The sequence below is a fragment of the Sus scrofa genome, chromosome 2, assembly GCF_000003025.6.
Source record: "Sus scrofa isolate TJ Tabasco breed Duroc chromosome 2, Sscrofa11.1, whole genome shotgun sequence".
In the NCBI taxonomy this organism is placed as follows: Eukaryota; Metazoa; Chordata; class Mammalia; order Artiodactyla; family Suidae; genus Sus; species Sus scrofa.
Genome location: NC_010444.4, coordinates 95780147 through 95804700, shown reverse-complemented (window position 1 = coordinate 95804700; position 24554 = coordinate 95780147). Strand labels below are relative to the sequence as shown.

Here is a 24554-nt window from a genome sequence, read left to right as displayed (position 1 = left end):
CTGATTCAACCCCTAGCTTGGGAACCTCCATATGCCATGGGTGTGGCCCTAAAAAAGCAAACAAACAATCAAAAAAAGCGAGAGAAAAGAAAAATGGAAATATGTGCTTGTTTTAGTTAATATGGCCCAAATGAATCCATGCATTGCTATTGAGAAGATAAAAGTAGGTTTTAGTCTTGAGAAGATGTGACAAAAATATGATGATCATAAAAGAAATGTATAAATTAATGAGTTAAAGATTGTTAGAAGAAAGACTGCATTTACACAGGGGGTTGGTTGGAATAGGCCTTGGAGGCAGCAGAAAAAAGATAAGCTGATGTGATTTGCCCTGACCAGGGTAGTGTCTTTTTAAGATGGACATGAGCTCCTGAGGTCAGAGATTAGCAGGCAACAAGGACCCAGACAATATAATGAAATGGTTCTGACTTAGAGAGACATAGGAATTTGATGTCAGAGGGAAATGTGCAAATTCAACTTGAGGTTATCTGCACTATTCACTGAGGCTCCCCATGCATGTTTGTATTCTTCAGGAAGCATGAAGCCCGAAGAGTGGGGTGTTGTTGTTGTTATTTTTTTTCTTCCAGAAATCCTGCTTTTTTAAGTAAGCTTTTTATTTCAAAATACTTATGGATTTACAAAAGAACTGTCAAGATAGTACAGAAAGTTCCCACATCCTGTACACCCAATTTTCTCTATTACTAAAGTCTTATATTAGTATGGTACATTCCATATAATTAATGAACAAATATTAATACAATATTATTAAACCAAAGGTCATAGTTTATTAAGAAATCTTTCCTTTTTACCTTGTGTCCTTTTTCTGTTCCATAATCCCATTCAGGATACTGCATTATATTTACATGTCCTGTCTCCTTAGGTTCTTGTTGGCTGTGACAGTTTTTCAGATTTTCCTTGGTTTTGATGACATTGACATTTTTGTGGAGTACTGGTCCAGTAATTTGTAGAATGTCCCTTAATTGAAATTTATCTAATTTTTTTATGATTAGTGTAGGATTATGGGTTTGGAGGAGGAAAATCACACAGGTAAAGTGTTATTCTCATCATATCATATCAAGAGTACATACTATTAATATGACTTATCCCTGTTAACTTTAACCGTGATCATCTGGTTCTGGTGATGTTTGTTAGGTTTCTCCACTCTAAAGTTACTCTTTTCCCCCTTTCCAAACTGTCTTCTTTGTAAGGAAGTCACACATGGCCCACATTTAAAGAGTGGGCTGCTATGTTTCACCTCATTTAAGGATGAGAAAGATGAGTATCTACATATATTACTTGAAATTCTTCTGCATAGGAAATTTAGCTATTTCCTCTTATTGTAAATAATACATATATCATACATATGTTTTATATATATATATGGACTCATGGCTATACATTTTATGCTTTTGGTTACAGTCCAATACTATTGTATTTATTTAGTTAAATTTTTCCAGTTTGGCCTTTGGGAATTCTTTCACTTAGCTCCTGTTTCCTGTTGACATATGTTCATTATATTTTGGGGGGTGCTTTTGTTATTCAGCATTTCCTTTACTGTTTTGGCACTGTAAGATGCTCCAGACTCATCTTGTATATTTCCTGCACTAGTCCAGGAATTGGCCATTTCTCCAAGGAGCCTTTGTTTCTTTTATTGGAATGGTATTAGAGAATATGTTCTGGCCACTAAGAATGCTCATTTCTACGGGGGTGTGCTTGCTCTAGGTTCTGTCAGATAACAGAGCAAGGAAATAGATGTGTGTATACTAACCCCTTTATGTACATGTCTATAAAACTCTCTGTATATATCCATCTATATCTAGATGAAGCTTAATAAGAGTTCATATTGAAGTTGCCAACTCCAATCCCTTACAATACGAATCATTCAAGTCTTCTCCCTTTGATGATCTGAAACTTCCACTACTGCAGTGAGGAACCTGGCTCCAGCTACCCACCATCCATTTGTCTTCAACCCCAGTATACACATACACTAGTTTCAGAACTGTTAGGCCATACCCCCATAAGGAAACAACTTGGTCAACTTGAATACAGTGCTTATGTACAATTGCTTTTGCCTTTAGTCTTACAAATTCTACTAATTTCCGGAGTTTCTTAGGTCAGCAACTTATTTATTCCCCAACAAACTTTAGTGAAATTGTTTTATCCATTTGTAGTACAATTAGATTCTTGTGTCATGATCTGCATTCCATCCTGGGATCCCCTGACCTCCTAAATGATATTTTTAAATTTTCCCACATTAAAGTTAACTTTTTGTGCTATGAAGTTCTGTGGGTTCTGACAAATGTGTGGTATCATGTAGCCACCATTACAGTAGCATACGGAAGAGTTTCATCCCCTCAAAACTCACCTGTGCTTCTTCTAGTCAACCCTCTTTCCCCCCAGATTGTTGGCAACCTCTGATCTTTTCACTGTATATTTTTGCCTTTTCCAGAATGTTATATAAATGGGATCATGTATTCTATAGCCTTTTCAGAGTGACTTCTTTGACAAGGCAGTATGCATTTAGGATTCTTCTATGTCTTTGCATGGCTTGACAGCTCATTTCTCTTTACTGCTGAATAGTATTCCATTGTATAAATGTACAAGAGTTTATTTATCCATTTACCTATTAAAGAACATCTTGGCTGCTTACAATTTTTTGAATTATGAATAAACATTCATATACAGGCTTTTGTGTAGATCTAAGTTTTCAAATCAGTTAAGTAAATACTTGCTGGATTTTATGGCAAGACTATATTCAGCTTTGTAGTAAATGTTCAAACTGTTTTCCAAAATAGTGGTGCCATTTTTTTTCATTGAGAGTTCCTATTATTCCACATCCTCTCTAGCAATAGACATTGTCTTTTTTTTTTTAATTTTAGCCATTCTAATAGGTGTGTAGTGGTATCTCATTGCTGTTTTAATTTGCATTTCCATAATGACAAATGATGTTGAGCATTTTTTTATTTTATGATTTTTATTTTTTCCATTATAGTTGTTTTACAGTGTTCTGTCAATTTCTACTGTACAGCAAAGTGACCCAGTTATACATATATACATACATTCTTTTTCTCATATTATTCTCCATCATGTTCCATCACAAGTGACTGGATTTAGTTCCCTGTGCTATACAGCAGGATCTCTTTGCCTATTCACTCCAAATGCAGTAGTTTGCATCTATTATCCCAAGACTCTCAGTCCATCCAACTCCCTCCCCCTGGGAAACCACAAGTCTGTTCTTCAAGTCCATGAGTTTCTTTTCTATGGAAAGGTTCATTTGTGCCATGTATAAAGTTCCAGTTATAAGTGATGTCATATAGTATTTGTCTTTCTCCTTCTGACTTACTTCACTTAGTATGAGTCTCTAGTTTTATCCATGTTGCTGCAAAGGGCATTATTTTGTCCTTTTTTATGGCTGAGTAGTATTCCGTTGTGTATATATACCACATCTTCTTAATCTACTCATCTGCTTGTGGACATTTACGTTGTTTCCATGTCTTGGCTATTGTGAATAGTGCTGCAATGAACGTACAGATGCAGCTATCTTTTTTCAGTGAAATTTTTGTCTGGCTATATGCTCAAGAGTGTGATTGTTTGGTCATGTGGTAGTTCTATATTTAGTTTTCTGAGGTATTTCCATACTTTTTCCATAGCGGCTTTACCAATTTACATTCCCACCAACAGTGTAGGAGGGCTCCCTTTTCTCTATACCCTCTCCAGTATTTGTTATTTATTGACTTGTTAATGATTGCCATTCTGACAGGTGTGAGGTGGTACCTCATAGTTGTTTTGATTTGCGTTTCTCTAATAATCAGGGATGTTGAGCATTTTTTCATATGCCTTTTGGCCGTTTGTATATCTTCTTTGGAGAAATGTCTATTTAGGTCTTCTGTCTATTTTGAATTGGGTTATTAGGTTTTTTGCTGTTGAGTTATGTGGGTTGTCTGTCTATTTTAGAGATTAAGCCCTTGTCAGTTGCATAATTTGAAACTATTTTCTCCCATTCTGTAGGTTCTCTTTTTTTTTATGGTTTCCTTTGCTACGCAAAAGATTGTCAGCTTGATTATGTCACATTGGTTTATTTTTGCTTTTATTTCTGTTGCTTAGGCAGACTGACCTGAGAAAATATTTGTAAAGTTGATGTCATAGAATGTCTTACCTATATTCTCTTCTAGGAGGTTGATGGTGTCTTATCTTACATTTAAGTCTTTAAGCCATTCTGAGTTTATTTTTGTGCAAGGTGTGAGGGTGTGTTCCAGTTTCATTGATTTACATGCGGCTGTTCAGTTTCCCCAGCACCACTTCCTGAAAAGACGGTCTTTTTCCCATTGTATATTCCTGCCTCCTTTGTCAAAGATGAATTGACCATAGGTGTCTGGGTTTATTTCTGGGTTCTCTATTCTGTTCCATTGGTCTGTATGTCTGTTTTTGTACCAGTACCACACTGTCTTGATGACTGTGGCTTTGTAATATTGCCTGAAGTCTAGGAGAAGTTTGCCTCCTGCTTGGTTTTTGTTCCTCAGGTTTGCTTTGGCAATTCTGGGTCTTTTGTGGTTCCATATAAATTTTTGGATTGTTTGTTCTAGTTCTGTGAAAAATGTCATGGGTAATTTGATAGGGATTGCATTGAATCTGTAGAATGCTTTGGGTAGTATGCCCATTTTTATGATATTAATTCTTCCAACCCAGGAGCAAACAAAAGTCCAGGACCAGATGGCTTCACAGGCAAATTCTACCAAGCATACAAAGAAGAACTTATATGTATCCTTCTTAAACTTTTCCAAAAGGTTGAAGAAGAAGGAACACTCCCAAAGTCAATCTATGAAGCCGCCATCACCCTAATACCAAAACCAAAGATACTACCAAAAAATAAAATTATAGGCCAATATCTTTGATGAATATATCTGCAAACATTCTCAACAGAGTTTTACCCAACCAAATCCAACAGCATATTAAAAAGATCATACAGCACGGCCTGGTGGGATTCATCCTAGGTTCATAAGGATGGTTCGACATAACACAAATCAATCAATGTCATACACTACATTAATAAAAGAAAAGTCAAAAACCACATGATCATCTCAATAGATGCAGAGAAAGCATTTGACAAAGTCCAACATCCATTCATGATAAAAATTCTTACCAAAGTGGGTATAGAGGAAACATACCTTAACATAATAAAAGCCATTTATGACAAACCAACAGCGAATATAATACTCAATGGAGGAAAGCTGAAAGCTTTCCTGCTAAAATCTGGACAAGACAGGATGTAACTCTCACCACTTTTGCTAAACATAATATTGGAAGTCCTAGCTGCAGGTAATTAGAAAAACAAAAGAAATAAAAAGTATCCAAATTGGAAGAGAAGTGGTAAAATTGTCAATGTATGCAGATGTCATGATACTATATATATATGGGAAACCCTAAGGACTCCATACAAAAACTACTCAAACTCATCAGTGAATTCAGCAAAGTAGCAGGATACAAGATTAACATTCAGAAATCGGTTACATTTCTGTATACTAACAATGAAATATTAGAAAAGGAATATTAAAAATAAAATACCTTTTAAAATCACACTTCCAAAAATTAAATACCTAGGAATAAACCTGACCAAGGAGCTGAAAGACTTATATGCTAAGAACTATAAAACATTGATCAAGGCAATTAAAGAGGATTCAAAGAAATGGAGCATTGTTTAATGTCTATATGCAATCTGAATGTCTTCTTTAGTCCATGCTTCTTTTTAATGTAGTTTTTCCTTAGAAGGCATAACATATTGTCTTTTATATTTTCTACACCAGTCCTAGAATCAGCTATTTCTGGATGGTTGACTAGATTTCATGTTTTTTAGGTACAATCATGTTCCAATTTGTCCTGATTGGTGTTTTCAAAATGCTCCAAATCTGTCTCTCCTTTAGATATAGTATCTTGGATTACTTCTAATGCCCTCATCTCTTTCTTTAATTGTAAATTTGTATTAATTTTAATCTCAGATGGAAATCCTATTTCCAAAATCTTAAAATGAGAAAAATACAACTTCATTGTTGCCTCATAGAAGTCCTACACTTAGAAATCCTACACTTCTCTTTATTTAAAAATATTATTCTATTTAACTATAACTACAACTATTATTCTATTTAACTGTAAATTATTCTATTATAACTATTCTATTTGAACTCATACTTCAAATATTTTAGAACTGGTTGACTTACATCATAGATTTGCTTTCATTATCCTAATATTTTCATTTAAGGTTTTGTCTAGTGTAGTGGTTCCTAAACTTTGGTGTGCATCAGAATGTCAGAAAGCCAAAAAATACTGCAGTAGTATAGGTTCATTAAGCTAGGGCCTGGGCCTTTGTATCTTTATCAAGATCCCCAGGTGTTTCTGATACTGACCAAAGTTTGAGAGTCATTGGTTTCATGTTTGGAACTTAGGACCAATCTAACCCTCAATAGAAAACACACACACGGCCTGTCTAGATACTGATTAAAAGTTTCAGAGGCCAAGGCTGTTGTCTTTCCATGTCCCTAACCTAATACTTCAGGGGGTTTATGTGCATGATTTTTGTCTAGGGTTCAAATTAAACACCAGTATAATATTTTTAAAGTGTAAGATGATAAGAAAAACTGGTTTATTCTGCACAGTTTACCAAAGGAACATGTTTAAACCATCTGGACACATCATACCAGGTTAAATTAAAACTATTAAAAGATGTGTTCCAGAATTTGCATTTTAAGAAGTACACTTTAACACAGGGTAGACAATCCATACATCTTTTCATATTACTGGTTCACCACTCTTCTACACAATAAAAATTAAATGGCAGGGTTTTTTTTTTATAGCAAAGCATTAACCTAAATTGAGAAGATAAGATTCAACAATATAGCATTTTATAACCAGAAAGCAACTAGTTCTCAATATTTTTCTTTAAAAACTCAAGTCTTCGTGTGCTTTGTGTCCTTCTAAGCTATGGCTAATATTCAATATAACTTAAGATAGCACAGTTCCATTCCAAAAAAAAACTTCATCACATCAAAACATTATTTGCATATTCATAAGATTCCACCTTCAGGCAGAGACATGAGCTCTTTTTCTTGCAAACTATTACATCAATAGAAATATACAAATAAGCATCAAGAAAAATGTGAATAAGGATATTAAATGAAAAATGTTCACTCACCAGTGCACAGTTTAATATCAGGTGGAGCATATGCTTGCTTGATTACAAAGTAAATTTTAAAGGGAAATAATTATGCTCATTGTTCACATAAATATTTAATTGCCATTATTACTAATAATTTCTAATACTGATGAGTGTACTTCTGAGCAATTATTTGAATTTGCTAGAAAATATACTAACATGACTTTTTTAAAAAATATATTTACATTTTACCCAAGGGGCTATTTTTTAATCAAAATAATATACCAAGACTGGTTGAAAGCACTTTACATTTTCAAAGGTCTCTCCAAACTCAGTTGTAATCCAGACATGAGTATTTTCCCATGAAAATACCAGCTGCTTAAGCTACCTTTGCCAGAAACTAGATTATGCTCTTCATTTTACCAGTAACTAATGGTTACTCTCATGAGATATTTCTTTAAATTTTTGCTGTGAGGATAATTTTATAATCACTACCAAGTAGATATAATTTTTTCATCCTTTTAAGAAATTTAAATTCCTCTTCTTAATCTTAACTTCAGTGTATTTGGATGTATCTAAACTTTGTCCTTAGTCCATATCAGATTATTTCCATCTTTCCTCTAACTTAAAAGGAATCTTATCCTTCCATTTCATACCAATCCTGGAAAGCAAGACATACATGAAAACAAAATCTTTAATGGCCTTGATTTGTTAATCACTGAAAGATTTCAAATATTTCTACTTAGCCCCTCTGAAACACTAATTGTTATAGTGTGGTATAAGCAAAACCCTTTGAACATCTATAGGACACAAATCCTATTAGTGAGGAAGAATCTTTTTATATCTTTTTTTGTGTATAATACTTATAATTATTAATTGACCGATTAGGAATAAAAGAGATCTTCCATAGTTAAACAAAAACTTGACCTCCTTAAACATAATCATACTCTTCCATTTCAATAAGTCTAGTAAGTCATATTGAGATGAGGTTATCATAATTTCCATAAACCAAGGCTGCTTGAAGTTGTGACTGACTTAAACCAAAGACAGCCTGCTGCAGTTGACAACAAGGCTGATTTGTGAGGCCCAGGTGGTCACTTATTGGTGTCTAGACAGAGCTTCTTTAACCTTACACTTTAACCTCTGCCCTCCCCCGCCCCCAACCAAAGGAACCACTTTCCAGGTCAGCAAAGTTTGAGGATTAGTAGGTAGGGCTGCCATGCCTCAACCTTGGAATACATTAGAGAACGGGCCGAGAGCACTTCAGCACAGCTTTTGAAGGCAGTTGCCATCAAATTGCTAACCCACTCTCTAGCCTCAGAGAACACAGTACTGACTTTATTCTTTATATGGGTTCCTTGTAAAAAAGTGCAGTGGTTTTAAAATTCCACTCCTGACCCATAAGACCTTCGGTGATCCTCTCCTGCACCCTGCGCATACCACTTTTCCCATTCACTCACTGCAGGTATGAGTCTACAGTTCACGTCTATTAACTAGATGTATTGAGAAGGACTTTAAATTTCCTTCAGTACACATCTAGAACAGTTCTATCACTTTTAAGATCTCATATTCATGCTAAGGCTTTCATATATGCAGGCCACAAATGCAAAAATAGACTATACTAACTCAATTAAATTCTTATTGTCATTCTCAAATATCAATTTTAAAGATTTGAATGTATCTGAATTGTAAATATTTCTAAAATAAAATAACCAGCTCAAATGATATACGAAGAAGAAAATATCCCAAACTCTCATATGTATTTCAGAACAAATAAAGTCCTCTAATGAGTTACTGTTGAAACTGTGTTCTTGTTTAGTAGTTAAACCAAGTCATAGTTAATCCAAGTCATAGTTAAACTGCACTTATTTCTTTTATGTCCCACATTTCTCAGCAAGAATCCAGTTTTTGCTTAACAACTTCATTCTGAATTCAAAAAATAAAAGTGGCTTCACCATTGATAAGCAAATTTAGTTTTAGTAAACAGTAGCCACTTCATCAATGAAATGGAGAGAGTAATTTTCACACTTGTGTGTCAAAAGATGTCTCAAGTCTGACATTTGCTTGTCTAAAATACATAGTTACTTTATGAATATTCATGTATGAGATTTTATTAAAGTTCTAAAACTTGAGTTCTTTACTGTCCCAATTTGGAAAAGGCCAACTTGTTTAACCTAAGCACAACAACAACAAAAAATAGGGTTTTGGTATTTTGGTGCCAGAAAAGGAATGATTAGTTGAAGAGGAGAGATGATTTCTGAAACAAATTCAGTGTATGTGTTTGTGTGTATGTGTACTTATTTGAATGTATGTATATAATTATTGGTTACATTAAAAGAAAATACTGCTGACGTTGATCACTATCCTTACATGCAGATAGGGCTGAAAAGGCTTCTTCATAATCAATAATATATTTAGAAGTATAGATGAATGAAGTTGGATTTGTGGCTACAGCTTTTTTGTAGATCCTGCTGCTCTTGGTTGCTTTGCCTCTTAGACCCTGTCTACAGCTCAGGACAGAGTGTTCTGACCACTAGTACTAACATCCATACACCACCTCCAGGGTGGCCAGACTGTCAGAGACCCAGGTATATCCTTCATTTTGATTAATCTGCTGTATAGACAAACAGAGCCAATTGGAGAGTTGTAATCCAAACTTTTCTCAAAATGTTCTCTGACTTTGTAAATGAAATTATTAAGAAGCTATTATGACTTGTAACTTAAAGGACTACGATAACTTATTAGTTTTGCTAAGAAAAAGAATTTCAGAGACTTCATCACTGTTATAGGCTAGATGTTTATGTCCCACCAAAATTCATATGTTGAAACCCTAACTCTCAAATGACTGTATTTGTAGATGGCCTTTCTGGAGTAATTAAAGTTAAAGGGGTCAGAAGGATATACCCTAACCTGATGGGGCTGCTTCCCTTCTAAAAGGAGAAGACACCAGAGAGCTCTCACTCTCCTGAACTGAACTGGGAGAGGATAAATTTCTGTGGATTAAGTCATCCTGACTATGGTGTTTTGTTGTGGCAGCCCAAGCACACTAATATAGCCACTGAAAATATATTCCTAGGCACCCCAGGAGACAGTAGAGCAGGGAAGAGAGCAGAAGACTTGATTTGATTTGACTGCAACTTCTTTATATATAACAGGTGATGGCTACATTACCTGTCCCATCAAACAAGCAAATAGGCAGACCAAAGAAAAGGCTATAACCATGGGTGAAGAAGGCAGAGTTACACTAGAAAATGAGTCATTTAAAAAGTTCTCTGAAAATAGGTTTCCTGCTTATGTCCCTTTATTGATATACTGCACTTAATTCAGAAATGGTCTAATTCCAGAAGGGAAACAAACGTTACTAGTACATGCTACAAATTTAACCTGTTGTCTTAATATTTTGTTATTTATTTTTTAAAAATATAGTAAGCATCTGCAAAGCCTTACTCAAAACAAAAGTTCAGACCTTGGAGTTCTCTTCTTGTGGTGCAAGCGGGTTAAGGATCCAGTGTTGTCACTACAGTAGCTTGGGTTGCTGCTGTGGTACAGGTTCCTTCCCTGGCTTTGGAATTCCCACGTGCTGCAGGTTTGGCCAATAAATAAATAAATAAATAAGTGAAAAATAAATATATTTTTTAAAAAGTACAAACCTTGACAAAAACCTATAATTAAACTTCTGGTTCTCTACCAATCCATCTCCAAATTGAGATAGCCATCATTTTACATCCTATTTCATAATTTCTTCACTTTCCTTTTTATGTTTTAGTGCATTTATAAATAGTAATTAAAAGAATGGTTTTAACATTATGAAGAGGATCACCTTCTACTTTTCATACCAAATTATAGTAGGCAGTGAGCTCTTTTCTTTCACACCTTTTGTGAGATTAAGTGGAATTGAGTGTTCAAAATATCCTTGCATTTTGGGCTTTCTCTCGAATTTCCAATGTTCCTTCAGGCACAGTGATCTTTCCCATCATTGTCAGCAGCAGTCACACCCAGACAGAAAATTAGCACATAGGTTACCTTGTTTGCCACTGGTTTGCAGAATCTTGATTGTAGCAGTCAGGTAAATACCCACTTGATCTGAATGTCCATTCATATGAGGTTTGATGAGAAACTGAAGGGACTAGCACAACTGCAGTTATATTAAATATAATTGTCACATCATTTATAACTATTCATGTTGCAATCAATAAAAATCCAACTGAAACTAGCTTTAATAGTAGAGAAGATTTACTGGCTCACCTGATTGTAAAGTAATATAGATGGAGTGGTCTTCAGGACTGGTTTGATTCAATGACTCAAAGATATCAAAACAAGTTTGTTGTTTTATTAGTCTCTCTTCTTTGTCTTCTACATTATCATCTTCACCCTAAAGTTAATTTCTTATGGAGGAAAAAGACTATAGAAAGAGAAAGCTGGCTTTTGGAAGCTACCACAGAAAAGTGAGGAATCTTCTTTCTTAGAAACCCCCAGAAAAGTCAATCTCACATTTCATTAGTTTGAATTAGAAAACTCTTTGTAACACTTTTACTTCCTCCAATAATCTCTTCAAAATGCCTGTTATTAAGTACTTATCAACCCCAATAGCTTCTTTTTTCACATATAACTTTATTATATCTAAAACCTGTACCAAGAAACATATCTATGTCAGATAAACAATTGTACCAAATGTACAACTACCAATGCAAGGTGTTAATAATAGGGGAAACAGTGGGAGAATGAGGAGTATACTTTCTGCACAGTTTTTCTGTAAACATAAAATTGCTCTTAGAAAATGAAGTCATTTTTTAAAAAGTGTACTCAGAATTCTCTGGCCAGTTACCTTTGGGTAATGTTCACAATGATGTTCCAGAACTGTGTTTTCCACTGTCCCTTTTGGCATGAACTTCCACATTTATTCCTAGCTGAACCCCTCTCCCCCATCTTCCACAGCAACAAGGATATCACGATGCTTCCTGTGTAGCAATATTAAATCTTCTCCCAAACCATGCCAGTACAGGGTTAAAATACATTACTCCATTCCTGATATGAATATTATCCAAGTTCATTTCTCAATGAAACTGACAAATACATAATCTAATAAGAAATGCATTTGAGTTATATCTCTCCTGACATTTTCTGAATATGATTGGTGAAAAATAAAGACTTGTGGAAAGATTGAAGTAAGAATATACCCAAAATGTTTGCAAATAATTCTTTGATTATTATTTTTCTTTTGTTTTGGCTCTGCATAGTCAAAAGAATGAGGCATTTATCTTTATTTTTAGTTGGAATACTTTTTGATTAAGTAGCAGAATATCAATATCCTGGGGTATAAATAGCTCTAGCTGAGAGCAAACAAAAGCTTTCGAGTGCTATGTAGTTCAGAGCCCATACAGTTATCATAAATTTTACTTCTAACAAAAGACATCAGGGTTAACAAAATTGTTTAATTTGCTTAGGCAGGATGAACCTTGTGCCTCTGCAAATTATTTCATGAGCTTTATGTTGAATAATGCTCCAGAGAGATACCTTTTTCTCCATTTATACCCTAGTAGGAGTTAGCTTCTAGTTTATTTCAAGTACATAATATATGTGAAAAAGTGCTTGCAAATTAGAGGAATTATTGTAACACAAGTCTGCCTTAAGACATACAGGCACTCAAGTTAAACAGGAATTACGTTCTTTAGCTAACAGATTTATGGAATGTAATGAAATTTTGCTACTGGGTAGTAAGAATAGACTGTATAGTCTATTTCAATGGAGAATGGAAAAAGTAAGTAGGAGACAGTGTTGAGAAAGACAATGAAGTAAGATTCAGAAGCCGTTTGACCTTGAGCTCTTGACTTCTCTAAACCTTAGTTTCTTTGTAACGTAGTAATTCTAGGCCATGTTACTATTAGGATCAAATTATATAATAGATGCAAATGGGTTTTATGCCTTTCAAAGAACGATGTTAATTTAAAATATTATTATATAAGAGGTAATGGATTATCTTATCAAGGCATGTGAAATGGGGTGAAAGGAATGTTCTATAATGTATAGAGTAAGATGTGTTAATGAAGAAAGTCCTTGCTAAGAGTCTGTAAACCCAGGTAAGTGTTCTGGGAACTGCCTTAGGGAAAGTATATATAGCAAAGCTTCTCAATCATAGTACACATGAAAATACTATGTGTTTTCTAGTGAAAATACCAATACCAGGATCCTGTCCAGCATGCATATTTAAAGTAACAAAGTTCACAATTGATTCTGAGAAACATCTTCATTTAAGAATCACTGGTCTAGGAGTTCCCATTGTAGCTCAGTGGAAATGAATCCAACTAGTATCCATGAGGATGTGGGTTCATTCCCTGGCCTCACTCAGTGGGTTAAGAATCAGGCGTTGCCTTTAACCTGTGGTGTAGGTTAAAGACATGGCTCAGATCTGGTGTTGGCTGTGGCTGTGGTGTAGGCCAGTGGCTATAGCTCTGATTCAACTCCTAGCCTGGGAACTTCCATATGCCCTGGTTGTAGCCCTAAAAAGACAAAAAAGACAAAAAAAAAAAAAAAAAAAAGAAAAAAGTCACTGGTCTAGAGCAGAGGTCAGCAAATTTTTTCTTTCTTTTTTTTTTTTTGGCCATGCCTGTGGCATGCGGAAGTTTCTGGAGTGAGGGGTTGTACCTGGGCCACAGCAGTGACCTGAGTCACAGCAGTGACAATGCCAGATCCTTAACCAGGGAACTCTAGCAATTATTTTCTTTAAGAACAAGATAGTAAATAAATATTTTATCCTTTGAAGACACATAAGGTGTCTGTCTTAGCTTCCTTGTTTTTGGTTTTTTACAACCTTTTTAAAATGTAAATATCTTTCTTAACTCCCCAGCTGTGCAATAATAAGCCAAGGGCAGAATAAGTTTTTAGAGAATGAAAGAACTCACATCACAGTTTGTAAATTAGTACATGATGCATATACAATACATTGTCATTATATGGATGCTTTTTTCTTTCCCCATTACCTTGAAATCCTTGTGTATAAAGCCTTGTCTTATCCAGTTTTGTGTCCCTGGAGCCCAGCACACTTCCTGGCACATCAGAAGTCACTTAGTAATTGCTAGATGAATGAATGGAAGAGATAATGTCTATTAAAAAATACTAATAATAGAAACTAACAGTATTTGCAGAATCTATCCAATGATAAGAGAGGCTATAGTTTGGAGTTCCTGTCATGGCACAGCATGGCCTCACTCAGTGGGCTAAGGATCCGGTGTTGCCCTGAGCTGTGGTGTAGGGCACAGTCGTGGCTCAGATCTGGGGTTGCTATGGCTATGGCGTAGGCTGGCATCTGTAGCTCTGATTAGACCCCTTGACTGGGAATCTCCATATGCCATGGGTGTGGCCCTAAAAAGAAAAAAGAGAGAGAGAGAGGCTATATTTTTCCCAGTTAATTTCACTAATACAAGCAGTAAAAAGAAATATAAAACAAAACTCCAAAAGATCCAAACCCCAAAATACTCTACTGGCTTAATAATATTTGTTGAATTGACTATGTTAAGAACATATTTGGCATAAATCTATTTATTTGTTGTTTGGAAGAAATATGGCTCTGTTTTTTTGTTGTTTTTTTTTTTTTTTTTTTTTTTGCCTTATTTATTTATTTATTTTTAGGGCCGACCCCTCCACATATGGAAGTTCCCAGCCCAGGGCTCTAATCAGAGCTTTAGCTCCCAGCCTATACCACAGCAACACGGGATCCGAGCCACGTCTGCGACCTACACCATAGCTCATGGCAATGTGGGATCCTTAACCCACTGAGAGAGACCAAGGATTGAATCCACATCCTCATGGATCCTAGACGGGTTCGTTAACTGCTGAGCCATGGAGGGAACTCTGAAACCTGGCTCTGATTTTGTGGTATACTGGGGAAGGTAGAGGTTTATTTCTTGAGTGTAATATTTAAGGATTTCTCTGGAGGCCAAGTCTGGGGGTGAGAATGCAAATTTACCTTTTGAGAGGATCATAAGGTTGTCTCTAAAGGAGAAATTTGTTTGGGGAGACATTTGATTTCTACTGGCTCTGAATTAGTACTGGATATACTTAGCTAAGTCTTTATATGTGACTAGTCATATGAATGCATTGTTTAATTTGCTATTTTTATTGAGAATATAAAGATGGTGGTGAATGACCCATCATAGTGGGTTCATGGTCATCTAATTGGCTTAAAATAGGTCTTTTAAAAATTAATTTATTTTCCAGCCTTATTGATATATAATTGACAAAATTATACATATTTATGATGTACAAGATGATATTTTGATATACATTGTGAAATGATTACTACAGTCGAGCTAATTAGCATATTCATAATTTTGCATGGTTATCTTTTTTGTTACAAGAACATTTAAGATCTACTCAGCAAATTTCAATATATGGTATACAATATAGTAGTATTCAGGTATACAAGATATGCAAGATAGTATTAACAATACTTATTGTGCTATACCTTAGATCTCCAGAACTTTTTCATTCTGTAGGACTAAAAGTTTGTACCCTTTAACCAATACCTCTTCATTTCCCTAGAGTTCAGACCCTGGCAACTACCATTCTACATCTCTAAGTTTGATTTTTAGATTCCACATATAGGTGAGAACATACAGTATTTGTCTTTCTGTATCTGGCTTATTTCACCTAACATAATGCCATTTAGGTTCATCTATGTTGTCACAAATGACAGAATTTTTATTTTTTAAGGCTGATTAATATTTCATTGTATGTATATATATCACATCTTCTTTATTCATTCATCTGTGGATGGGGACTTAAGTTGTTTTGGTATCATGGCTATTGTGACTGTTGCTACCATGAACATGGGAGTACAAATATTTCTTCTAGACATTGATTTCATTTCCTTTGGATGTATGCCCAGAAGTGGGATTGCTGGATCATATGGTAGTTCTATTTTTAATTTTCTAAGGAACCTCTGTATTGTTTTCCATAATATCTATAGTTATAGTCCCAGCAACAGTGTACAAGGTTGTTTTTCTTCACAGTCTCAGCATTTTTCTTTATCTTTTTGATAGTAGTCATTCTAATGGATGTTAGGTGATATCTCATTGTGGTTTTGATTTGCATTTCCTGATGCTTAGTGATGCTGAGAAATTTTTCATATATCTGTTGGACATTTGCATGTGTTCTTTTGAGAAATATCTATTCACATCCTTACCTATCTTTTTTATTGAAGTATAATACAACATTGTGTTAATTTCTGCTGTACAGCAAAGTGCTTCAATTATACACACTTTTTAAAAATATTCTTTTCAATTATGGTTTATCACAGAATATTAAATATAGGTCCCTGTGTTATGTAGTAGGACATTGTTGTTTATCCATTCTATGTATAATAGATTACATCTGCTAACCCCAAACTCCCAGTCCATCTCTCTCCCATCCCTCTCCTCCTTGGAAACCACAAATCTGTTCTCTATGTCTGTCTGTTTCTGTTTCATAGATAGGTTCATTTGTGTCATATTTTGGATTCCACATATAAATGATATCATATGGTATTTGTCTTTCTCTTTATGACTTCACTCAGTATGAGTCTCTAGTTCCATCCATGTTGCTGCAAATGGCATAATTTAATTCTTTTTAATCAGATTACCTGGTGTTTTGTTTTGTTTTTTACTGTTGAGTTTTATGAGTTCCATATATTTGGGATATTAATCCCTTATTAGATGTATGATATGCAAATATTTTCTCTTATTTCATAGACTGCCCTTGCACTCTGCTGATTATTTCCTTTGCTGCGAAGAGGCTTTTACCATTTGTCTATTTCTGCCTTTTTTGCCTATACTTTTGGGATCATATCTGAAAGAATCATGGCCCAGAAAATAGGTCTGTTTTTGTAGTTCTGCCTCTTGGCTTTCTAGATATAAAAATCTGATGTCTTACCTCAGATCAAACTGAGTATCCAGCCTCTTGATATGATTACTACTTCGACTGCTTTCTCCACTGAGATGCATTGTCTTCCTTAGTAAAACTCTTCAGTAGTTTCATAGCTCATTGCCTAGATTTCTTTTTATAACACCTTTCCACCATCTCACAGGCTGGTATCTCTTTGGGCATTTGACTACCATTCCTTAATTCAAGTGAATGTTTCTTTCTCAATTGCTGCAGAAACCTTCAAAGAATCTCCTACTTTTGAGATCCGCTGCACTGATGCCTCATGTTCCTTGACTATACCGTGTTTATCCTGCCTCATGGCAATTTCCCTTCTCTAATATTCCCCTACTTTTCTTAGTATCAATGTAGATATTGTTGATGTTGAACTTTACTTGAGCCCTGTGTTCCTGGAAAAAGCTACGATTAATAATATCCTAATTCATGTCTCAGAAAAAGCTTACGGCAAATAACCAAACTTTCTCTTCTAAGATAAGATTCACTGACATCCTCCTTGTTTACCTATAGTGAGGCCAGATGTAGACCCTCCAATTTCCCATTCTTCATATTATGATTTGTTGAACCATTTATCCCCACTGACCAGTCTGGACAAAATGCCTGATTTGACCAAACTCTAGTCAGGCTTCTTTATCTCCCCCAGGTACCTGAATTCTGTTGCACTCTTGGGCTTTGGAGCAGATCATTCCCTCCTTAGCAGCCTCTCCAGGTGACCAATGACAGCAAGAAAAGTGCTTCCTTGGTCAACTGTCCCACAATATCCCCTGCTCATTTCACTTTCCCATACCAGATTCCTTCTAGCCTTTTTCTCCTGTCCTATAAAAAAAATTCTTTTTTTTTTTAACATGATCTTTTAGATGTTTACAGATCTTGCAATCTTGAGCATTTTCCCTATTGCAACAACGCTTTTTAATAAAGTCTTAATTCTAACAAGCTTTCTTGCCCTCAAGACTGGGTTAGATATTCCCCAGAAGAAATCCACGACCTCATGTGCTTAGCCTAATTAGAGCACTAATCACAGTGGGGAGCAGGCTGTGTTCTTGCCTTGATTCCTCACTAGAGTGTGAGCTTCTTGTGAGCAGTCTTTGTGTCCAATTTACTTTGTATCCCTGACCTCTTATAGAATTCTAGGACATTTTAGAAGTACAAGTAAACCCTAAGTATATAATTATTTAATTAAATTAACAACTGGCTTTTTCCCCTGTGAAGATGGATAACCAGTCTGAGAACCTGTTTCTGACCAGTCATTTCTGTGGATGAATGAACTGGGGTCAAGGGAACAGAGATCACAATGAGGATTATTCCTCTACTTGTGCATAAGTATAACTTTCACACCCAGAAGGGGAGATTTAGATTAGACAAAGCTTTGCCACCCTCCACTGTCCCTTATAAAACCATGTGGGAAAGCAATTTTGATTATTGTTGTAGAGGCCATCAGTTCTAGAAAAACATCCCAGAAGAAAATGGTTTTTTTTATTCCTTCTGGCTCAAAATAGAGACTTATATACTTCTGGAGATGGAAGGAATACTAGATTCAATTTATCAAACACATAAAATGTTAACTGTGCCATTTGATTGAACATTTATGACATACATCACCAAGATATGATTTATATTATACCAGAAATGCTGCTTCCTCATTCCCACTCCAGTCAAGAGATCCAACCTAGCCTCAAAGACTCCAGCTTAAATCCTCAAGGAAGGTAATAAAAGAGGCTGGTTCTTCAGTTCAGAAATTGTCCCTGGCTTGAATCAAAATGTCTTTAGAATGCAAAATTTTGTCATGTTTACTTTTTAATTTTTTTAAGGGTACTCTGTTCCTTTTATTCAGATTCCTTGCCTAAGTTTCTGATCCATTATTCATCTCAGTTAGGTCCTAAACTTTCTGATACTCATTGCATTTGCCTGGGAACTTGTCTAATCTACCTCAGTGCTTTGTGATTAGATCCAGTGGCATCTTGCACTTCATTGGCAACAGAGACGAGCCCAGGAGAAAGAGGTGAAAGGCTCCTTCCCACCAGGCACCAGGATTAGACACTGGTTCAGTCCTCAGCAAGCGAGTAGGCAGAATGTCACAACAGGGTCCTTGCCATGGAGCTCAACATGCGTTTCTCCTATTATCTTTAACAGTATGGCCTAGGAGAATGCAGTTGGTGTCAGGGGATCAATCTTAAGAATCATCAGTAGCATCATGCAGATTGCTGGTGAATCTAGGGAGCTCATAACTTTGATCTATCTCTTACCTGCATCTCTGCCTTTCTATTATCTCTCACAAAATGCAACCACTTTTACCTTTTTAAGCTGATCGCTTTCATATTTACTTCCTTCATCTCTAAATGGTGTTATTGAAATGCCAAATCTTGATTTCTTAGTTTGGGGCATTTTCTCTTAACCCCCACTGAAAATGAAGATTTGGTTTTCTTTCTACATTTCTGCTTACAGCACAGGAAAGCTCCCTTCAAATATCCAAGCCCCACCCATCCTGCCATTGCAATGTAATTTTGGTTAAAGCAACAATCATTGTTTACTTCATCATTTAAACACTATTAGGCAGTGGACTTCCAGAATGGCAAAGTAAGTGTTTCTGAAAAACCACTCCTCCATAAAAGCAATGAGAACAAAGGCAAAAATTGTCAAATCAACTTTTTCAGAACTCTGCAAACTAACTTGAAAAAAACTCAAGGAAAACTGCTGAAACTGGGTAAAAACTTAAGCTTTGTAGCATTTTAATTTGCCCTTCTGCCATCCTCCTCTCCCCAGTTCCACAATAGCCTAGAAAACCAGCAGTGTGGCAGCCACTTCATGAAGAGGGCTGACCAGGTTTAAGCTCCTTAAAATAGTTCTTCCCCAGAGAATTGCTGCTGTTGTAGCAATGTCTAGAAGTACCTAGAAAATACTTATTCATAGGGTTAGTCATTATTTGACTGGACTCAGGGCTTGTTCAGTGGGAAAACCCTTAGGGTGTTTATTAAAAACAATCAGAGGGAATTATTCAACATTGCAGCTGCTCAAAGTAACAATACCAGTTAGGGCAAACAAGGTAATAACCTAAATACTCTAAGAGAATATCTGGGATATGAGATGTTCATGGGGGGATTTGAAAAGCATCTATATATTCCTGGGAATCTAGAAGGCTGTATGCATGTTCAGACTATCTGCATGCTCAAAAAAAAAAAAAAATTTAAGAACACACTTATCTTTCACTTCTGTCTGACCATGAGGCTCTGTGCAATCAGGAAGTGAAGGCTAATGCAGAGTGATAAACTACCAAAACTCCAATATACACACAGAGACCTTAGGTGAAAGATAGATAAATTACTGTTTCAAGGCATTTAAGGAAATCTATGTCCAATCATTAGCTGACTACCAAGGTAACGAAAGAGAGGTATCAGTAGCTAAATACCACAAAGAATAAAGACTTGAAAGAATTTGTCCTTTAAAATTCAATAAACACTGGAGATCCTGTCATGTCTCAGGAGTAACAAACCCGACCAGTATTCATGAGGATGTGGGTTCCATCCCTGGCCTCACACAGTGGGTTAAGGATCTGGCATTGCCATGAGCTGTGGTGTAAGTCACAGACATGGCTTGGATCCTGTGTTGCTGTAGATGTAGGCCAGCAGGTACAGCTCTGATTTGACCCCTAGGCTGGGAATTTCCATATGCCACAGGAGCTGCCTTAAAAAGTAAAAAAGGAAAAGAAGGGGGAAAAAAAGGAAAAGAAAAAGTAAAAAAAAGAAATTATTCTTGAGTAACGGCTAAATATTTGGGCTACTAGACAAAGATTTTAAATCAACTTTTATAAATATGTTTAGAGAACTAAAGGATATCATATCAAAAGAATTAAAAGGAAGTCTGAGAATAATGTCTCACTGAATGAAGAAATAAAATTAAAAGATCAAAATAGAAATTTTGGACCTGAGAAACAAAATAGCTAAAATGAAAAATTCATTAGAGAGTCTCAACAACAGATTTGAGTTTTCAGAAGAGAGAATCAGTGAACTTGCAGGTAATTCAATTGAGATTATTTAGTCCTAGGAATAAAAAGAAAAAGAAGGAAAAAAAGTTAATATAGCCTAAGAGACCTGTAGATCACCATCAGGCATCTAACATATGCATAATGGGGGTCCCAGAAAGAAAAAAGGAAGATAAAGAAACACAGGGAATATTTGAAGAAGTAAGGACCAGAAACATTGTCAATTTTATGAAAAATATTAATCTGTACATCCAAGAATCTCTACAAACCCAAGTAGGATAAACTCAAATTAATGCACACTTAGATACATCATAGTCACATTATCCAAACACAAAAACAAAAAGAGAATTTTGAAATTGGTAAGGAAAAATAACCCACTGTTTCAAAGGATCCTCAATAAAATATCTGATTGCTCATCAAGATGAGGTCAGAAAGTAGAGGGATGATATAGTCAAAGTGCTGAAAGAAAAAGACTTGTCATTCAAGAATTTAATATCCCAAAAAACTATCCTTCAGAAATGGAGAAACTAAGACATTCCTAGATAAGCAAAAACTGGAAAATCTGTGGCTTAAAGGCCCAAATTCTAAGAAAAAATAAAGCAAATACTTCAGGTTAAAATTAAGAACATTATTCAGTAACTCAAATCTACATAAGAAACACCCATAAAGGTAAATATATAAAAAATAAGAGACAGTATAAATATAGTTTTGTTTGTAACCCTTTTCTTCTTTTATATGACTTAAAAGGCAACTTCATAGATGGAGTTTCCCGGTGGCTTAGTAGGTTAAGGATCTGGCATTTTCACTGCTCTGGCACAGGTTTGATTTCTGAATTCCTGGCCCTGGACCTTCCACATGCCACAGGAACAGCCAAAACGAAACAAAACCAAACAAGACAAACAATAAAAAACAAAAAAATGACAGAAATAATTATAAAACTGTGTTGATGGGTTTATAATATATAAAATATAATTTATATAGCAATAATATAATAGCACAGAGGAGGGGAAAGGGATCGGGAGCTATATTGGAGCAAAATTTTTGTGTACTATTGAAATTAAATTGATACTAAACCAGATTGTTTAAATTAAAATACAGAGGACAACCAGTGATACAATAACTCAAAAAATAACATGAATTAAAATGGTATGCTAAAAATATCTATTTCCCTATAGATAGAAGGAAGTAGTTGAAGAATGGGAACAAAAAAGACATTATAAAACACAAATATCAAAGTGGTAGGCATAAATCCTACTTATCAGTAGTTGTAGTAAATGTAAATTGGCTACATAATCAAAAGACAAGGAATGGCAGAACGGATTTTTAAAAATTTTTTATTATGATTGATTTACAGTGTTCTGTCAATTTCTGCTGTACAGCAAAGTGACCCAGTCATACATCTATATACATGCTTTTTCTCACATTATCCTCCATCATGTTCCATTACAAGTGATTAGATATATAGTTCCCTGAGCTATACATCAGCATCCCATTGCCTGTCCACTCCAAATGCAAGTTTTCATCTACAACCCCCAGATTCACAATCCATCCCACTCCCTCCCTCTCCCACCTAGCAAACACGAACCTGTCCTACATGTCCATGATCTTTTCTGTTTTGTCAGTAGATCATTTGTGCCATATTTTAGATTCCACATATAAGTGATATCATATTGTGTCTGTCTTTCTTTCTGACTTACTTCACTCAGTGTGAGTCTCTAGTTCCATCCATGTTGCTGCATATGGCATTATTTTTTCCTTTTATGGCTGAGTAGTATTCCATTATATATATGTACCACATCTTCCTAATCCATGCATCCATCGTTGGGCATTTAGGTTGTTTCTGTGTATTGGCTATTGTGAATAGTGCTGCAATGGACATACAGGTGCATGTATCTTTTTTCAATGAACTTTTTGCTGGATATATGCCCAAGAGTGTGACTGCTGGGTCATATGATAGTTCTATATTTAGTTTTCTGAGGTATTTCCATACTTTTTTCCATAGTGGTTTTACCAGATTACATTCCCACCTTTCCTTCACATCCTCTGCAGCATTTGTTATTTGTTGACTTGTTAATAATGGCCACTCTAACTGGTGTGAGGTGGTACCTCATTGTAGTTTTGATTTGCAATGTCTATTTAAGTCTTCTGCCCACTTTGCAACTTGATTGTTTTTTTGTTGTTGAATTGTATGAGTTGTTTGTATATTCAGTTCCATTTTTTTCTTTTCAATATTGCTTTGGCTATTTGAGATCTTTTGTGTTTCCATTCAAATTTTAAAATACTTTGTTCTAGTTCTGTAAAGAATGTCCTTGATAATTTGATAGAGATTGCATTGAATATGTAGATTGCCTTAGGTAGTATTGCCATTTTGACTATATTGACTTTTCCAATTCAAGAGCATAGCATATCTTTCCAACTTTTTGCGTCATCTTTGATTTCTTTCATCAGCATCTTATAGTTTTCAGAGTACAGGTCTTTTGTCTCTTTACGTAGGTTTATTCCTAGGTATTTTATTCTTTTTGATGAAATGGTAAATGGGATTGTTTTCCTAATTTCTCTTTCTAATCTTTCATTGCTAGCATATAGAAATGCAATAAATTTATGTGTATTAATTTTGTATCCTGCGACTTTACCAAATTCATTGATGGGCTCTAATAGTTTTCTGGTAGTGTCTTTAGGATTTTCTGGGTATAAAATCATGTCGTCTGCAAACAGTGATAATTTTGCTTCTTCTTTTCCAATTTGGATTCCTTTTATGTGTTTTTTTTCTCTGATTGCCATGGCTAGGACTTCCAAGACTATTTTTAATAACATTGGTGAAAGAGGACATCCTTGTCTTACTCCCGATCTTAGTGGAAATGCTTTCAGTTTTTTCACCATTGAGAATGATGTTAGCTGTGGGTTTGTCAAAAATGGCTCTTATTATATTGAGGTGGTTCCCTTCTATGCAAACTCTCTGGAGAGGTTTTATCAGGAACGGGTATTGAATTTTCTCAAAAGCTTTTTCTGCATCTATTGAGATGATCATATGGTTTTTCTTCTTCAGTTTGTTGATGTGGTGAAACAACTGATTGATTTGTGGATACTGAAGAATCCTTGCATCCCTGGGATAAATCCTACTGGATCATGGTGTATGATCTTTTTAATGTATATTCGTATGCATTTTGGTAATATTTTGTTGAAGATTTTTGCATCTATGATCATCAGTGATATTGGCCTGAAATTTTCTTATTTTGTGGTATCTTTGTCTGATTTTGCTATCAGAGCAATGATGGCTTCATAGAATGAGCTTGGGGGTGTTCCTTCCTCTCCAATTTTCTGGAAAAGTTTCAGAAGAAGATGTATTAAATCTCTTCTGAATGTTTGGTAGAACTCAGCTGTGATAGAAAGGATTTTTTTTAAACCTCATAGTCTAACCATGTATTGTGTAAAGAGACACACTTTACAATGATGGAAATAGTTTGAAAGTTAAAAGAATGAGAAACAGTAACTAAAAGAGAGCTGGAGGGGCTATACTAATATATT

General features: G+C 35.3%; 1 pseudogene; it reads right to left on the bottom strand.

The window, feature by feature from the left end:
- The window catches only part of LOC106509498, a 154704-nt pseudogene that overhangs the window by 54148 nt on the left and 76002 nt on the right, over positions 1-24554 (bottom strand).